Genomic DNA, 18,672 nt, shown 5'->3' with positions numbered 1-18,672 from the left:
TTTCTTTTCTTGGTGATTCTGAAGAGGGTGCCAACTACATTCACTACTAGGTTTTCAGATCTCTCCAAAGAAAAATTCTGCCCCATTGTTAAACAGTTACTCCAAAAACCTCACTGCACAAGTGGCTCATGAAATAAACTCACTGGGGGATAAAATCTACTGAAAGATTAGTCTGGTGTTAAATACTGATATTTAATAAGCAACAAGAGAAACTAGAGAAAGTATGAAGATAAAAGATCTGTCGAACAGGTTTTATCAATGGTAAAACAAATAAAAATATGCTAGTTTGGTAGTAACATTTTTTACTCACTGATCCTCCCATTGGTGACCTACTTTTATGCAAAGAATTCCTCTTTTTCCAGAGCAGTTAAGTGACACTACTAGGTGAATCAGCAGTAGCCTAAATGCCTGAGTATCCCATATCAACAGGAATATAAACAATGAGACTTCTATCTACAACATTTCAAACAGCACAGTCTTTAGAGTTAGACAGACATGACTTAAAATACCACTAGTAGAGTGACTGTGTATGTTACTTAACCTCTGTTTCCTCATATGCTAGATGTTGATAAGTATTTGTTTAATATATGACTTACAGGTAATGAAACCATACATATATTGCAGTACAGAATATTTTTATATATAGCTGGGTGGTCAGTGAGCACAAATTCCTGATTCATCTTTTCCAGTCCCCAACTAATTTTAGGCACATGGAATTAATTGCACCCCAGGACTCTCCTGCCATCTGAAAGGACTGGGTAGAGAAGACAGAAAGCCTAACGTAAGAATTTAACAGGTTGATCTAGCAGTGATGACTTTCAGCGTTGAGTGGTTTCTGTCCCCATTTTGCCATGCTATGACAACATGACTCACTCTCCCTGTGTAACCACAAGTATTTCAGGAGCTGCAGATAGGCAGTGAATTTCCAGAAGTGTCTGGCAAAAATTTGCCATTATTAAAATCAAGCACTCTCCTGGCAAAATCCCACAGGAGTAAGCACTTTTCTGACATAATTTTCTCCCTAGATTAAAGATTTGTGAACCAAAGCACATATTAACACACAGGTCAGTGTGAGACAGAAATAGTTCACATATCAAATTGTCCCATGCTTTGAGTCAGGAGAGGGAGGGTAACAGTTCACTCCCCTCGCTTCTGGCTCACAGCTGGTAGCAAAGCTCGCCTGCCCTGCTCTCTGTAGAGAGGCCCACGACGACTTCTCAGTAATTTGTTCAGCAAATGTCTACAGCATCCTTATTTAAAATTAAGCCCCTCTGCTGCTGCTGCTAAGTCGCTTCAGTCGTGTCCAACTCTGTGCAACCCCATAGACAGCAACCCACCAGGCTCCCCTGCTGCTGCTGCTGCTGCTGCTGCTAAGTCGCTTCAGTCGTGTCCGACTCTGCTACATGCTGCCAAAAGCTATGATCTAAAGAATTCTAGAAACTCCTTGATTCCCCACCCCCTGTTCTTAATCTGCAATCTGCCTCTGGTGACTGCTCAGCATTGACTAACACCAGGCTCTTCAGATAAATCTACCTTCAATGTACATGGAAATTCTCTCAATCCATCTCTGTTCTACTCTGTGCTTATATATTAATTTCCTGAAGATGAGCATGAATTTAGAATGTGAAACTATGGATAAAAAGACAACAATATGTCAATGAAAACACATCACAAAAATATAGGAGGGATAAATACTATTAATTCATTTTGCAGTACCTCTGAAAGTCCTAGCTACAAAGTAGTTGTTTGGGAAGAAACAATTTATCACTATTTATGAGATAAAATTTTGACTTCTGAAATCCTATTTAAAGTATCACAGAAAATTCATGTGGAGACAAACATACTACACAAAACACATGCAGTATCCAACATATACATCCTTCATATAATGAGCAAACTAGCCTTAGGCCTACTTAAAACTTAAAACTAGTGTATCTACTAACACCTGTCCTTTGTGTACAATAAGTCCCACTTTCCAAGGCTTTTGTAGCTACATTCAGTAAATGAATGTGTGCTTTGGAATATACTGAAGTATTATTTAAAGTATTATCATTTAAGTGAAAGACAGGAGGGCCTTGAAGAGGCTGCTTCACATCTCATCAAAACCTTAGAAACTGTTAAGAGGGAATCAGACCACACTTACTCTAAACGCAGGGAAATCCTCTTACAATGAGTTCACACAATGCCAAGAAAGGTGACTAAGGGCAGTATTCTTCCCCCCTTTCTTTCTCCCCAACCCCAGCTTGTCCTAGGCTTCACCATACCCTCACATCCCTAGTCCACTCATTCTAACATCTCCATGGCCCAACCAGACAAATTGGTTCCCAGCCTTACCATCATTCATCTCCTCTGACAGCCCCTACAGAAGAGTTACCACAGCAAACAGCCAAAACAAACTTTGACTTTGGTGGGGGTGGGGGGGGGGGTGGGGGGTGGGGGAGTGTCCACATTCTATGGTCTCATCAACTCTGATAAGAGTTTCTAGCAGATCATATCACATTAGTACAATGCAAAACTAATATTAGAAATATTAACTGGATTAACTAATATGAACTAATACCCAGAAATATTAACTAGATACTTTACATTGTAGATAGTCCAAGGTATAAATAGTATGGAAAGCATACAGAGGCGAACACCATAACCCTGAAGTCTAAGAACTTTGAAAAAACAACACTCCTCTAGGGTTTCAAAAGAGAACTTTCCCTGTAGATGACACGGCACAAGCCCTTCCTCCTTGAGTCTCATAACATCACTCCCTATAGCACCATCTTATTCTCGGGCCTATTCTATTTCTCTACAAAGCTGTGCTTGAACATCACACACTTAAGACAAACTTTCATTTCTCAAACAATTTTATAGTCAAGTCTTCATATATCTGAAGAGAAAGGGGAAATGAAAACAATTCTCTAGTGCTATGTTTCTAGAGAGGAAAACACATTCGATTATAACCCAGTCACAGGTACTACATATACTCAGTTTACCAGATAACCCTTGTCATTGCTAATAACTCAATAAAGCCAACCACATGATAGTGGTGGAGGGGGGTGAAAAATGCATGACTTTGTGGAAGACCCCTTGACTACCATCTCACCTCATTTTGAGAAACAGCTTCATTTTTTAGTATAATCAGGTTCCCAGCACTCTGCCCACTTTGGCCTGTGAGGTGCCTGCTGTCACCTGCCGCTGCTTGGGCTCCCCCAGGTCCCGGTCCTGTCTGTGCCCCTGTGTTGTAAAACATGAAGGTATCGCTCCCTGAGCCTGCTGTCAGACAGGCCTTGTAGCAGTAGGTCTTGGTGAGGGAGCCGTTCCCTCGCACTTCGATGAAGTGAGGCTGCACTTTGAGGCCAGGAGGTATCCTGGCATCAATGTTGTTGTTGGCCTGCTTGTAGAGTTCTGCAGGGCACCTCTCCCTCACTCCACAGAAGCCTCCACAGCACGTGGTGCCATAAGCAGTGTAGCGGTAGCACTTGATGATGCTCAAAACAATGATTGTCAAAAGAAATATAAAAGACACTGTGCTTAGTGCTATTATGAGATAAAGTGTAATTTCAGAGTATGTCCGAGGACTTTTCACGTGTCTCTGAGTGTCAGGGAGGATTCTGGAAACCCTATCCACCACAGCTACTGTAATGGCCACAGAGGCTGACAACGATGGCTCTCCATTATCTCGGACCACCACGGTCAGGTTGAAAGTGGTTCCAGTCTCGTCTCCCATCTTCCTGGTAGTCCTAATTTCTCCTGTGTGGAGCTCTACTTTAAAGAGGTCCAGGTCAGAAATCTGGGACAGATGGTAAAAGAGCCAAGCATTTTGCCCAGAATCTGAGTCCATGGCTATGACTTTAGTGACCAGGTAGCCAGCAGGGGCAGTTCGAGGCACCATTTCAATGGCTACTGATGAATTGGTTGAGGTAGGGTACAGGATGTGAGGGGCATGGTCATTCACGTCCACTACATACACATTGACGGTCACAGTGCTGCTCAGTGGTGGGCTCCCATTGTCTCGGGCCTCCACAATCACAAAAAACTCCCGAAACTTCTCATAATCAAAGGAGTTGACAGCATAAAGGCTGCCACTGGCACTGTTAATGGAGACATAGGAAGTGACCGGCAGCCCTTGAACTTCCCTCTCCAGGAGGGAGTAGGTCACCTCCGCATTCTCCTTTTCATCTGGGTCCGTGGCTTGCACAGTGCAGAGCAACACCCCTGGCAAATTGTTCTCCTCGATGTAGATGGAGTAGGAGTCCTTTGGGAAGCTGGGGGGATTGTCATTGATGTCAGAGATCTCAACCTGCAGTGTCCGCTGGGACGTGAGCTGTGGTACTCCCCCATCAGTGGCAGTCACTGTGATGTTGTAGGCAGCCACCCGCTCCCGGTCCAGGGGTCCACTCACCACCAGTGTGTAGGAGTTTCCAAAACCATTCAGTCGGAAAGGCAGTGCGGCCTCCAGTCCCAGGCTCACTTTCCGGTTGGGACCCGAGTCTTGGTCATTGACACTGAGAAGGGCCACAACAGTGTTGGAGGCAGCGTCCTCAGGCACCGGGCTGTACAGATCCGTGAGCACCACCTCTGGTGCGTTATCATTCACGTCCACGATATCCACCAGCACCTTGCAGTGACCCACCATGGGCACCGGACCCCGGTCAGTTGCCTGCACATAGATCTGGTAGGAGGAGGCCTCCTCGTAATCCAGCGCTCCGCTGACGCGCACTTCCCCCGTGCTGGTGTCGATGCTGAAGAGCTGTCTCTCCCGGTCCGACGTGTAGCTGCTCAAGGAGTACGTGAGCTCGCCATTGGAGCCCTCATCCGGGTCGGAGGCATTCAGCTTCACCACTAGCGTGCCTGGGGGCGAGTCCTCTCGAAGGTGGACGCGGTAAGTGGACTGGTCGAAAGCGGGAGAATTGTCGTTAGTGTCCAGGACTCGCACCGAGATCTGCGCGGTGCCGGAGCGGGCTGGGCTGCCCCCGTCCACAGCTGTGAGAACCAGGTGGTGCAAGACTGCCTGCTCGCGGTCTAGGCCCTTCCGCAGCAGCAGCTCCAGCACCTTACTGTTCTCTTGCAGGGGTTTCAGGTCCAGCTCGAAGTGCTCATTGGGGCTGAGCTCGTAGGTCTGCACCGAGTTGGTGCCCACGTCGGGGTCCTGGGCGCTCTCTATGTGAAAGCGCGCTCCAGGGGCCACCGATTCGCTTACCTGCAGCTGGTAGTCGGGCCGCGGGAAGCGGGGCGAGTTGTCGTTGATGTCCAGCACCTCCACCTCCACGGCGCTCACCGCCACCGGGCTGTGCGCCAGCACTTCCAGACTGAGCAGGCAGCGAGGCCGCTGCTCGCACAGCGCCTCCCGGTCAATGCGCTCGTTGACGAAGAGCGCTCCATTGGTCAGGTCCAGCTCCAGGTAGCGCGGGCTGGGCGCACCCAGGTGGTGGATGCGCAGGCAGCCCGGCCCCAAGCGCCGCAGCTCCAACCCCAGCGCACGAGCCACGTTGCCCACAGGCGCGCCGGGTGCCTGCTCCTCCGGCACCGAGTATCGCAGCTGGGAGGCCGCTGGGCCCGGCAGCAGCAGGAGAAGCTGCAACAGCGGCAGCCAGGACATGGGCGGCTGGAGTCGCGGATGCACTGTCTCCCCGGGTCTGATGCCCGCCAGCTCCATAGCCACCGGCCACGGCGGAGGCAGCCGGGCAGGGCCGGAGGCAGCAGCTTCCCCAGCCTTGCTCCACGCCCCGGCCGCGCCTCCGCCTCCGCTTGTGCCGCCCAACGCCCGCTCCCCCACACCTCACGTGCCAGCAAACACTAGCAAATGCCGGGGGCCGCTCCCCTCGTGGGCCCTCCGGAGGGCTCCTGGCCCCGCCGCCAGCCCTGACTCCCCATATCCCAGCTCTTCCGCTCGCCACCGAGTCGCTCTGGCTTCGCTTCCTTGCCGCCGCCGCCGCCGCCGCCGCTGGTCCAGGGGGAGGGAAGAGGAAGCAGAAGGGGAGGGGGAGGAGTGCTCAGCAAGTCCGGCTCCGATTCCGCACCGAGGTGGCGGACGGCGACCGACCCGGTCAGCCCAGTCGCTCCAACCACTCCAGCCCCAGCTCCTGCACGCCGGACCCGCCGGATCCCGGCAGACCGCGGGAACACGGCCACTCCCTTTCTCCCAGCCCCCACTGTCCTGTTCAGCCCGTCTCCACGGTCCCTCGGCTGCTGCACGGGTCTTGTAAGCAGATTCTAGGAAAGACTGCTAAATCTCTAGGACTCGAGCTATCAGCTCCCAGGGAAAGATTTCCAAGCGCAATTCAAGAAAATACACCGAGGGCCTCGGCTAAGTACTGGTATCTGGGCGGCGGCTTCACGTTCAAAGAAACAAACGCCAGAGAGGCACTCTGGAGGATGAGGAGAATTATTTCTCTGACCCCAGCATTTTCCCTGAATACTCCTAAATACTGCAGAAAGTGTTCAACTTCTAGAGCAGAGGGAGGGGGTGGGAAGTGCTGTCCTCTTTCGCGGAGCAGACCTAAAACTAGCATCCTGGGATCCAACACTCCTGGCCGAATGGCCTTTACTTTGAATGTGTGCCTTGGCAAATAACCAATATTTCAGGTTTTAAAATTCTTTAAAATATTGGTTCCATGAGGCTGCAGGCTAAGCTCTTACTTGACCACTTTTGATCATAGTGGGGAGAATCTGGTAAAATTTTAAAGAGTTTCTTCCTTCAAGCTTTTCCTCATTTTACTTCAAATCTTTATCATTTATCACCCAAAACATTTTCTTTGTTCTTTCAAATGATTTCATATTTTTTCTTTAATGAATGACAATGTCAAGAGCCTGCAAAACCATTACATCAAGATTGTTACTCTTGATTTCCCAAGCCTGTCCAGAAGTTGGAATCCATTAATGCTTTGCAGTGAAAAGTCTGCTGTTATTAAGCAAAATGTGGGAGGTTAGGATTTATCTTACACTACCAGGCAACAATTTCAATGGCTGCAGCTCATATTCCATAAATACGAGGCTCCTCTACACCTGCTGGTCTCTGCAGGTGTAATACACACCTTGTATTGCTGCAGAGGCAACAAAAGGATAACCAATTGCCTTCAGTGAACAGAAAGGCAAAAGGATCAGAAAAAGCCTTTCTGTGCTGTGTCATTGCCTCTTCTTCTCTGTTCTGAGCATCCACTTTCCCCAGGCCTTCTCATCTATTCTGCAAGAGTTTAAAACTCATTGCCCCACTTGTTAAAAAAAAAAAAAAAAAAAGCACTCACTCCTCTTCTTTCAGCATCCTCTCACCCCTTGATCTTCTGCTGTGGGTCATTTCCTAGCTATGAACTGCAACAAAACTAGAACAAGACCTGACATTTGACATGCTTTGCTCCTTCAGGGGGTGAAGGGGCCAAGGCACCCAGGTTTCAAAGGCCTGGACTAGGGCATCTCTTCTTCCCACATACCAGGTGCACCCTCTGACAACTCCACAACCTAACTCATTTTATTCCAGAGAAGCTCCCAGCTTCCTTCTATCTCTTCCTTCTATGTCTTCCATGTGTTGCTTCTTATTTGCCCTCTTTGTTCCCTCAAGGGTGCAGAGAGGGAAGCAATTTCCATCGCATTCTAATTCTATCTCCTTTCCTAGGCCTCTGGCTTCTCCCTCTGTCAGCTTCCTTCCAAAATGTCCCTATAGTAACTCTGTCTCTGTTTGCTGTGGTAATTTGATCTCAGAAAGCCTTAAACTTTCAAGTGCATGAATTGTAGGTCTGGCCTATGTCTTCACCCATTACTTATTTCTGAAAATAAATGGCTTATAAGTGGAATCAAGTTATAAGTTGTCAGGAAGAATGACCTTTTCTTCCCTCATCTCCTCCCAGGCTTTCATAGTCACTGCCACCTCTGCCCACAGCTCGGGAACCTGGTCACTAGGCATTGACCATGCATGGACCTGTGCCCCTGACAAGATCACAGGCTCTTAAGGAAGAGATGAAAATGACAGAGGTTTGGTAATGTTTTTAATGGAAGCCCCCAAGTGTCAACTCAGGAGAAAAATCAGGCCTCTTCTCTTAGTAATCTTGTCATCTTCCAGCAAGGACATCTGCCAGGTTGTCCATCTTGATGTGTCAGGATCATAAGCTTCAGCTAGTGCTCACTCCCTCAATGGCTGAGAAGGCAAACAGCACCAGTGCAAATCAGCCACCTTTTCAAAGATACACTGAAGAGATGGTGTACTCTGTATTTGGCACTACAATGATTTAGTTCCTCATATGTTGTACATGTCTCATGCCAACCTTACTAGTTATTGGAATGGGATTGTTTAGACTGCTGGCAGGTGCCCTGTCCATGAATATTAGTACTAATGCCTCAGCCATACCACTATGCACTCCTTCCTTTCCTCAGACCTTCAAGAACCTCTACAGAAAAGCAGAGTAGCACAGTGTAGTAATACAGATTTTGAAGTTAGTCACACCCCTGCCAATGACTAACCATGTGGCCTTGGTCATGTTATATAACTTAAACTTTAGCTTACTCATTATAATTGGGGAAGACAAATTTAAGTAAACTCATAGAATCATTACAATTACATGAAATGATATATATAAAACAATCAGGGAGATTAAAGAGGTACAAACTTCCTCTTATAAAATAAGTCACAGGTATGAAACATACAATATGGGAATATAGTCAATAATAATGTGATATCTCTGTATAGTGACAAATGCTAACTAGACTTATTGTGGTGATCATTTTGTAACACACAGAAATATTGAATCACTGTGTTGTGTGCCAGAAATTAACATAGTGCTGTATGTCAATTATACTTCACAAACACACGAACTCATAGAAGAAGAAATTAGATTTATGGTTACCAGAGGTGAGAGGGTAGGAGAGGGGGAGTTAGATGAAGCCAGTTAGAAGATAGGCTTCATACAAACTGCCAATTATAAGGTAAGTACTAGGGATATAATGCACAAGATGATAAATAATATAATTGATACTACTATATATTATATATGAAAGCTGTTAAGAGAGTAAATCCTAAGAGTTCTCATCATGAGGAAAGAAATTTTATTTTTCTTTCATTTTCTATCTATATGAGAAACTGGATGTTCATTAAACATTGTAGTAATTATTTCATGATGTATGTAACTTAAATCATCATGCTGTACACCTTAAATTTATACACTGCTGTATGTCAGTTATATCTCAATAAAATTGGAAAGAGAAAAACAACCTACATAGTAATTGACAAATGTTATTATTATCATTATTATCAAAATGCAACAACTTCTTATCATCAGATAACCTCCTTAATTGACAGTCTGTATATAGCATGGCCCTTTAAAGTATTGAACAAAGATTAGCACCTGTAACTATGCCAGACAGGAAGTCGGTGATGATGGGGAAGATGAATGTGTACCAAAGTTGACCTTATCCTATATTTTGAAAACAAAAACCAGTCCTTTTCTATATCACCAAAGAAAAGGGACTTACGTCATGAGAATTCCTTCAAGGGATTTGTTTCCTCACAAGAGATTCACCTTTTTTAAGATATGTGAAAATACGCTAGCAACAGAGTACAGAACTGTTGCCAAACATGCTGTAATATCTAACACCCAGTGTAGAGACTGGCACAGAGGTACTTAATAATGTTTCTTGAACAGAACTAAATTTACAACTTCACTGTACAATTATTAAAAATAGCTTCATCTTTTCTCTCCCCCTTTCCAAATCTTATCTATATTTCAAGATCCATCTTAAAACCTACCTAATCCATGAAACATTGTCTATTCTAAACATAAGGTCTTTTTATTTCTCTAAATGCTGACATTCAGAATTCTAAACGTGTCATTTTTTAATTCATCCAAATGCTTTAATATTATTTCTTATATCTTAATTATAACCAACCTACAAGCAGAAGCCATGTTGTATGTGTCTTTATCTTCTTCACAGTGTAGGAAACCTCTCAATAAATAAGTGATGGGTGTTTCCACTTCTTCAGATCCTTTTTTAGCAGATATAAGAAGAGCTATCGCTTCCCTTTTTCCCCCCCAGATCTCATGGTGAGAGGGTTCAACGGTCCACAATGATTTAACTTCCTTTAAAATTTGAAATTCAAAATATTTCAAACCTGGAACTAATTCTAAAGTTGCTGGACTCTTTAAGAAAGGATCTGCTCAAAAGTATTTTATTATCACTCTTTCTACTTTATAATTATAAATTATATATAAAAAAGATATTCCCCATAACAAAGAAAGTGACATGATATGAGAAGCACCACACACACACACACAAAACATGATTTTGTTTACCCCCATGTTAGCCAAGAACTCTGAAATAGCCTCCCTTAATTATATCCCTCAATTGTATCTGTGAAATGCATCTATCCTGAGGTCATTGGACACAGGAGCAAAACCAATCAGAACACAACCCAATTAAGCCTCTGAGAAAATACTGGTGCTTAGTGAACTCTCCTAATTCACATAAACTTTCCTTTATTATTAGTGTCATTACAAATCATTTTACTTTGGGGAAGTAAACAATCTAGAATCTTTTGACCACAAGGTGTTCTCATTAGTTGGATCAGGCTTTGGGCTGACCAATATGGGAATATCTGTCAAATAGGGAAGGTTATAATTTTCAGTTTTAAGGTGTGTATTTATGTTGTTCCACCAACTGAGCACATGACATACAATTTAAAAACAGAGACAAATGAACTTCCCAATGTTTAGTGTGGTCCAAAAGAGTTTAAAAATTCCATCTTATTATAAAGGAACTGCACCTCTGATCTTTATACATCTAGAAAAAGAAAATGTTTACAAATATGATTATAGCATTCTTTACAGGTACAGCATCCAATGACTGGAGAGATAAAAAAAGATTTTTCATTTAACATGATGGTTGAATTTTTTCCATAGTCCCTTTCCTCCAGAGGGAATGCATTAGCTTTTAGGGAAAGATCCTTTAAGTCTTTAGTTCTAAGAAATTAATATACTGTTGATTCGAGACTGAGGCATCTGAAAATTGCTTACAATAAACAAAGGAACTCAAACTATCTTTGGATAAATAATAAAAAGGGAGAAATACACTAAGAGCTTGGGGCAGATAGTGTAATATAACAGATAAAATCAAACTATTCACTTATTAGAGAGCTTTGCTTCTCTATCACTATTTTCAATTGAGATGGCCTACTAAAAATCACAGAATGTTAAAGGTTGAGAGAAATTTAGAAAGTATCTCACCCAAATTCTTTACTTTTCATTGAGCAAAATGTTTAAGTGGAACTTGAACCTCAAGATCAGTGAGGAGATAGGAAACATAAAAGTGCTAAAAGTAAGCCAAGTAATAAATGATCTTCCAGAGTATTAGCGGAACTTACAGATGTGACTAGAGTACCAAATTTCCTATTTTTTTAAAAGTGCCATTGAGTCTGATATAAATTCCTTCAAAACTATTGTTACTAAAGTAACTGTTTTTGAGCACTTAGAGACAAAGGCATTCATACTAGGGACCACTTTGGCTTAACTGAAAACTGGTAACATCAAACCAACCACATAAACTTTTAAAAAAAATCCACATGGGCATTTTAGATTTTCAGTTGCTAGAATAATTGACAAGGAAAATGCTATAGGCACAGTCTATTTGGAATTCATGAAGACATTAAATAAAGTCCCCCAATATCTCCTTACAGACAAAAGGAAGGAAGGAAGGCTATGGACAGTGTAATTAGATGATTTCATAATTATTTGGATAACAGTGACAAAAAGTGTTTATTAATGGAATGTTTCAGCCTGAAAGGAGAATTCTTGTAGGTGACCGCAGAGATTCACCATTGGTCTTAGCAGTTAGTTATTCAACATTTTATCAATGACTCAAACCAAGGAAGCATCAATAGTCCACGCCAATCCAGCAACAAGTTGAGCATTCTGGAATGAGAATACCAACTGCCTGGAGTAAGCCATGTTTCTAATTCACTAAAATTAGAACCAATATTCTATTTGAGACTCAATGCATGCCAGAAATTGGTAAGTTTGTATTTAAGTTAATTCCTGGCTTCTGGTATTGCCATTAAAACCTGTTCCAAGTTTCCATTCATCACTCAAGGCCTTTTATTTTAATAGAAAAACTTGTTTTGGCCCTGTTTCTCCTCTTCAATTCTTGGGATTTTAGCCATAGAATAAAATAAGACGGTAATTGGCACTAAAACAATACCCTTGTTCCCAAGTGGGTTTTAGCCAAAGCAGTCATCGATTTGTACACATTTTTTTTTTAATTTCAAAAAATGTAGATATTGGTGAGGTACCTGGAATTGGAACTGTTTTCCAGGATTGACCTGTTTGGTCTAAACGAAGGTCACAGTGTCTTCTTTCTATACCCATTGTGTTTGCTGCTTAGAGAAAACAAATATACACCTCCACCTAAAAAGGGTGAATTCTCAACAGTATCTGTTCATATATACAGAGTGTCAAGTAATTATTGGCTTTTTGGTTCCTCCTTGCCATGTTGACGCCTTAGCACTACGTTTATATATTGTTTCTATACACATTATTTCATTTAATGCTCACAAGAGCACAGTCCCCAATCAGGTTGGTACTGATGAAGAAACTAGATACCCAAAAGGTGAAGAAATTTAACAGAATCTTCAGGAAGCTCTTTTCCATGCCCTTTTTTCTTGAGCTAGAAATACCACCTCTGACCACTACACATGCACTCTTAATTAAGAATTATGTTACTGCCTCCAGCAAAAAGTTCCAAGTATTTTATATGAGCTCCTATCCAATTCCTTTTACAACTATAATTTTTTGATCTTTTAGAGACTTCAGTTGGAATACATACATATACACACACACACGTGTGTGTGTGCGTGCTAAGTCACTTCAGTCGTATCCGACTCTGTGCAACCCTATGGACTATAGCCTGCCAGGTTCCTCTATCCATGGGATTCTCCAGTCAAGAATACTGGAGTGGGTTGTCATGCCTTCCTCCAGGGGATCTTCCCAACCCAGGGATCAAACCTGTGTCTCTTATGTCTCCTGCATTGGCAGGCAGGTTATTTACCACTAGGGCCACCTGGGAAGCCTACACACGCACACACACACACACACATACACACGCACACACACACGTACGTGCACACACACACGCACACACACACACACACACACGCACACACACACAGTGGTTGGCCTTAGCAAAACTGCAATACAAAACAGATTTGTGTTTCATTTCTTCTTTCAGTACCATCTTCCCACCTACAATATTGTGCCTAAGTAATTGGGTTTTACAAATGAACCTCTTTTTTGGCCATACTACATGGTTTGCAGGATCTCATCTACAATATTCTGCCTAAGTAATGGGGTTTTACAAATAAATTGGCTTAGGGATCTTAGTTCCCTGACCAGGGGATGAACCTGGGCCCTCTGAAATGGAAGCACAGCATCCTAACCACTGGACGACCAGGGAATTCCCAGACTTTTCTAATATCTCATTCGTGTATTTGTTGTGATGGATATTGTTAAATAAATTCTTCAGCAGTTATGTGTACATTATAAGGTGGGTAAAATATAAATTCTCTAAATTAGCCAATTTAAGATGTATCCTGTGATATGAAAAGATCATTAAGGTATTTTGATGAGCAATTACTGTTATCTAAAACTTTTATCAAAGTTAGAAACCTCTCAGAGTTCCAAGACACTTATAGATTCTTCATTTTTGTGGTATCCTCAGAACTTTTTACAATGGATCTTTTAGGTGGTAAGATTCTAGGACTAAATTCCACTAGCAATTATAGACCCAACTCCACTTGAAGGTTTTTAATCACATCATATGCTTAGGTCATGCACCTAGGGAGGGTCCTCTTATAATAATCCTGCTTGCACCAAGCAAGAGTTCGTGTACAGGTGGGTCCTTTGCCTGAGAGGCCATATTTTGCTCCAGAACAAATTAGTTCAGGACTCCTCTCCCCCTCACTCCCCCTCCAAGGAAAATAAAATAAAACTTTACAGCAAATGGAAAAAAAAATAATCCTGCTTAATGTAAAACCAGACTCTTAAGATTCAAGATCTGGCTCTACTGTTTATTATGTGTCCTTGGGAAAGGTTTTCGCATGCTCTCTCTCTCTCTCTCTGTAGATCTCAGCTTAGTAAAATAGGGGAAAACAGTACTTACTACCAACAGTTTCTGCTAGGCATTTATTGAGATAAAGCATGAAAATTTTCCATTTTATGCATTTTCAATGATTATTAGCCAGAAAAAAAGAGGGCACAGCATAGGGATAGAAGTCTCATAAAATTATCAAAATAACCTGAAGAGAAAGGAGGGATGAGTGAAAAGAGCAAAACTCCAAGTTTCTGCATTCTCTTTTTGCATTCTTGACTGATGGAATTGAGGAGAAAAATCTAGTACTGAGAAGAAAAATCTAGTAGTGGTTCTATTTATTTAGCGTCTCTGATCTAATGGTCTCAAAGATCTTAAAATCACAGGATCCCCACCAGCTTGCCTACCCTCCATGGCCGACAAGGAAGCAGCCTTTGATGACGCAGTAGAAGAATGTGTGATCAATGAAAAATACAAAATATGGAAAAAGAACACTCCTTTTCTTTACAATTTGGTGATGACCTATGCTCTGGAGTGGCCTAGCCTAACTGCACAGTGGCTTCCAGATGTAACCAGACCAGAAGGGAAAGATTTCAGTATTCATCGACTTGTCCTGGGGACACACACACGTCAAATGAACAAAACCACCTTGTGATAGCCAGCATGCAGCTTGCTAACCATAATGCTCAGTTTGATGCTTCACACAAAAACAGTGAAAAAGGAGAATTTGGGGGTTTGGGCTCAGTTAGTGGAAAAATTGTATTAGAAATCAAGATCAACCTTGAAGGAGAGGTAAACAGGGCATGCTATACACCCCAGAACCCTTGCATCATTGCAACAAAGACTCCATCCAGTGATGTTCTTGGTTTTGGCTATACAAAACATCCTTCTAAACCAGACACTTCTGGAGAGTGAAACCCAGACTTGCATCTCTGTGGACATCAGAAGGAAGGCTACAGGCTTTCTTGGAACCCAAATCTCAGTGGGCACCTATTGAGTGTTTCAGATGATCACACTGCCTGCCTGTGGGCCATCAGTGCTGTTTCCAAAGAAAGGGAAAGTTGTGGATGCGAAGACCATCTTCACAGGGCACACGGCAGTAGTAGAGGATGTCTCTTGGCATCTGCTCCATGAGTCCTCTTTGGGTCAGTTGCTGATGATCAGAAACTTAATATCTGGGATACTCATTCTAACAATACTTCCAAGCCAAGCCACTCAGTTGATGTTCACACTGCTGAAGTGAACTGCCTTTCTTTCAGTCCTTATAGTGAGTTCATTCTTGCCACAGGATCAGCTGACAAGACTGTTGCTCTGTGGGATCTGAGAAATCTGAAACTTAAGTTGCATTCCTTTGAATCACATAAGGATGAAATATTCCAGGTTCAGTGGTCACCTCACAATGAGACTATTTTGGCTTCCAGTGGTACTGATCATAGACTGCATGTCTGGGATTTAAGCAAAATTAGAGAGGGACAATCCCCAGAAGATGCAGAAGATGGGCCACCAGAATTGTTTATTTATGGTGGTCACACTGCCAAGATATCTGATTTCTCCTGGAATCCCAACAAACCTTGGGTGATTTGTTCTGTATCAGAAGACAATATCATGCAAGTGTGGCAAATGGCAGAGAACATTTATAATGATGAAGACCCTGAAGAAAGTGTGGCTCCAGAAGGACAAGGATCTTAGATCATGTCTGCACTTTTTGGACTCCCCTGTTCTTTCTCTCAACTCTGAGACTGATTTAACACTGGTTTTGAGACACAGACTTTGTTTGGTTATCCCTCTATAATAAATTCTATCAACAATGTTATTAGTCCAAACAGAAGGTATTTTCTAAACATTAACTGGTGGCTTCTTGATTCAGCAGAGCCACAGACTTATACTTAAATTTTCTTTAGGAATTTTCTAGTAACAGAGGTCTAAAAGTAGCCACAAAAAAGGGGGAGTATTGTGTGCGGTTATTTTTCTTCTTATGCTATACCCCCAAGTTTTTCAGACTCATTTAAGTAAAGGCTAAAGTGAGTAAGAAATAGAGCCAAGTGAGATAGGTGTCTGAGCCATGAAGTATAAATACTACAAGATGTTGTTTTTATTCAGGAAATAGAGGAGATTCAAGTCATACAAATTCCTACATGCCGAGCTTTCCAGGATGCACATTTTCTTACACAGACCAGTCCCCTCTCAGTTTCTTCAGTTAAGTCAAAACAATGTGTTCCTCCTTCCCCATATATTTTTGCTTGTTAGTGTATTTCTTGAGCTGTTTTAATATTATTTCTTTACTTTCTGTGAAATGGTTTTTTAAAAAAACTTGGGAATACCAAGTTGTAAAGGTATTCCCTTTACAACATGGTTGTAAAACCATGTTTTTACCTGACAGTTATACCACAGGTAGACTGTCCAGTTAAGTTGAGAAGAGTGATTCAATAGCTTGTATTTGTTTTTAAAATTAAATTAATCCTGGATAAGAGTTGCTTTTTTTTTTTTAAGGAGTTAGTCCTTGACCACTAGTTTGATACCATCTCAATTTTGGGTGACCTGTTTCACAGCAGGCCTGTTACTCTCCATGACTAACTGTGTAAGTGCTTATAGTGGAATACATTGCTTTTCTACATTTAAAAAAAAAAGATCTTAATATCATTTAATTTATACATCTACAACTTGAAGTGGGTTAATGCCTACTTTAGCCTTCCAGCCCTGAGTAGAAAAATATGTATACACACATGCATACCAAACTTTCCAATTAGTTAACACTTTAACTTGAGACTTTTTCTTTATCTAAATCTATTGGGGAATTTTTCAATAAACTCAGTAAACCAAAGACAGTAAGGTAGTAACCTTAATGAAGATATAAAACCAAAGCACAGAATGGTTTGATAATTTACTAGAAATAAGAGTTGGTTTCAAGCAGATCAATGGCACCCCACTCCAGTACTCTTACCTGGAAAATCCCATGGACGAAGGAGCCTGGTAGGCTGCAGTCCATGGGGTCGCTAAGAGTTGGATATGACTAAGCGACTTCACTTTCACTCTTCACTTTCATGCATTGGAGAAGGAAATGGCAACCCACTCCACTGTTCTTGCCTGGAGAATCCCAGGGACAGGGGAGCCTGGTGGGCTGCTGTCAATGGGGTTGCACAGAGTCGGACACAACTGAAGCGACTTAGCAGCAGCAGCAGCAGGGGGGAAAATCTCACTTTCTCCCTTTCAAGTTCAACATTACATCTATTATAACAGAACTGTCACCCTAAGATATTCAATATCCTTTATAATTAAAATTTCATCATAGCCTCCCATGATTGGTTTTCTGCTATACTCTTAAACTAGACTACTATTCCTCTGATCCAATTATCATAAGCTCATTTGAAATCTCAACTGTATATGAAACATTTATTGGTTCATAAATCAGTGTATACATAGGATATACTAGACAGATATGTCTCCTAGGATATGTAGGTTTAGTGCTCCTTAAGCTAGCAGGAGTTGAAAAATAAAGAGGATTTTCAAATTACAAAAAAGTCCTTCTTTCCAAGTGTCAACAATGATGTGTTAAGAAAGTAGCTGCAACCCTGAAAAAATAAGACCATGAGTTTCCTGAGTGCACATCCCTGGATGAGAAACTAGCTATAATTCTGAGAACCTGGCAATTTTAGGTTGGGGGTAGGGACAGAAAATTAAATTATCATGGATTATTCCCTATGCTTATTTCCCCCCAATATATTTTTTAAAAAATCATGGAGAAATTCAATAATGTTACAATACATAGCCAAATTAAATTATCAAATTTAATTCTCATTAAAGAATTTGTATATGCATCAAGGTTACTGAGCTAACATTAAAAAGCAAATGGAATAAACCTTATAGGCAAGCAGGAGCACTTTATAATCCTCCATCAATCCTCATTCATCATTTATCTTAATGGCAGAAAAGTCTGAATATCCAGATAAAAAAATTTCTTTTGTTCCCTAATTTAGATGAGTTTAGTAATCTTAAACTTTAGCATACATAAGAATTTCTCTTTAAAGTGGTACCAATACAACTAGGGAAAATGTACTTGGAAAGATTTATGTGATTTGCAAGTTTTTACTAATTAAACATGTTATTCACCACACACATACACTTTGGACCCTAACCCTAGAGTAATATGTGACTGCACTGTATTTCCATTTATTTTATCTATATGCTATTTTACTATTAAGGCTCATAATTTGTAAACAAGAAAACTGCCTTATGTTAGGGTGTCAGAATCTTATTTGGAGAAATAATTCAGAGCTGAACAATCTCAGTCATTCTTATTAAAAGAAAAATTCTTTTTTTCTGATATTGGGAACCTTTTCATTCATTCAAAATTTATTGAAAATTTACTTTGTGACAAGAACTAAACACTAAAGCTCTGATGCCCTTTCCTGGTATCTCATATACTTTTAATTTATTTATTATATTAAAGTTATATAATAATCAACTAAGGAAAAAACATCTGGGGATCACTAGCAAGTAAAAGTATATTTGTTATACTGCTGTAAAAAGCTTTTATTGTATATGTATGTGCTTTTTGAATAAGTGAATATAGTATGTCCATACTTTTAGGTTTTAAAAAGATGTAAATTTTGGTTATATTTC

General features: G+C 41.6%; 1 protein-coding gene and 1 pseudogene across 14 annotated transcripts in view; one reads left to right on the top strand and one right to left on the bottom strand.

The window, feature by feature from the left end:
- The window catches only part of LOC109562119 (protocadherin alpha-13), a 209,897-nt gene that overhangs the window by 46,191 nt on the left and 145,034 nt on the right, over positions 1 to 18,672 (bottom strand). The gene's annotated exons all lie outside the window — the stretch shown is intronic.
- On the top strand, positions 13,946 to 16,379 carry LOC139184181 (histone-binding protein RBBP4 pseudogene; annotated as a pseudogene).

This window comes from Bos indicus, chromosome 7, assembly GCF_029378745.1.
Source record: "Bos indicus isolate NIAB-ARS_2022 breed Sahiwal x Tharparkar chromosome 7, NIAB-ARS_B.indTharparkar_mat_pri_1.0, whole genome shotgun sequence".
Lineage (NCBI taxonomy): Eukaryota > Metazoa > Chordata > Mammalia > Artiodactyla > Bovidae > Bos > Bos indicus.
This window is presented reverse-complemented; position numbering and strand designations above follow the sequence as displayed.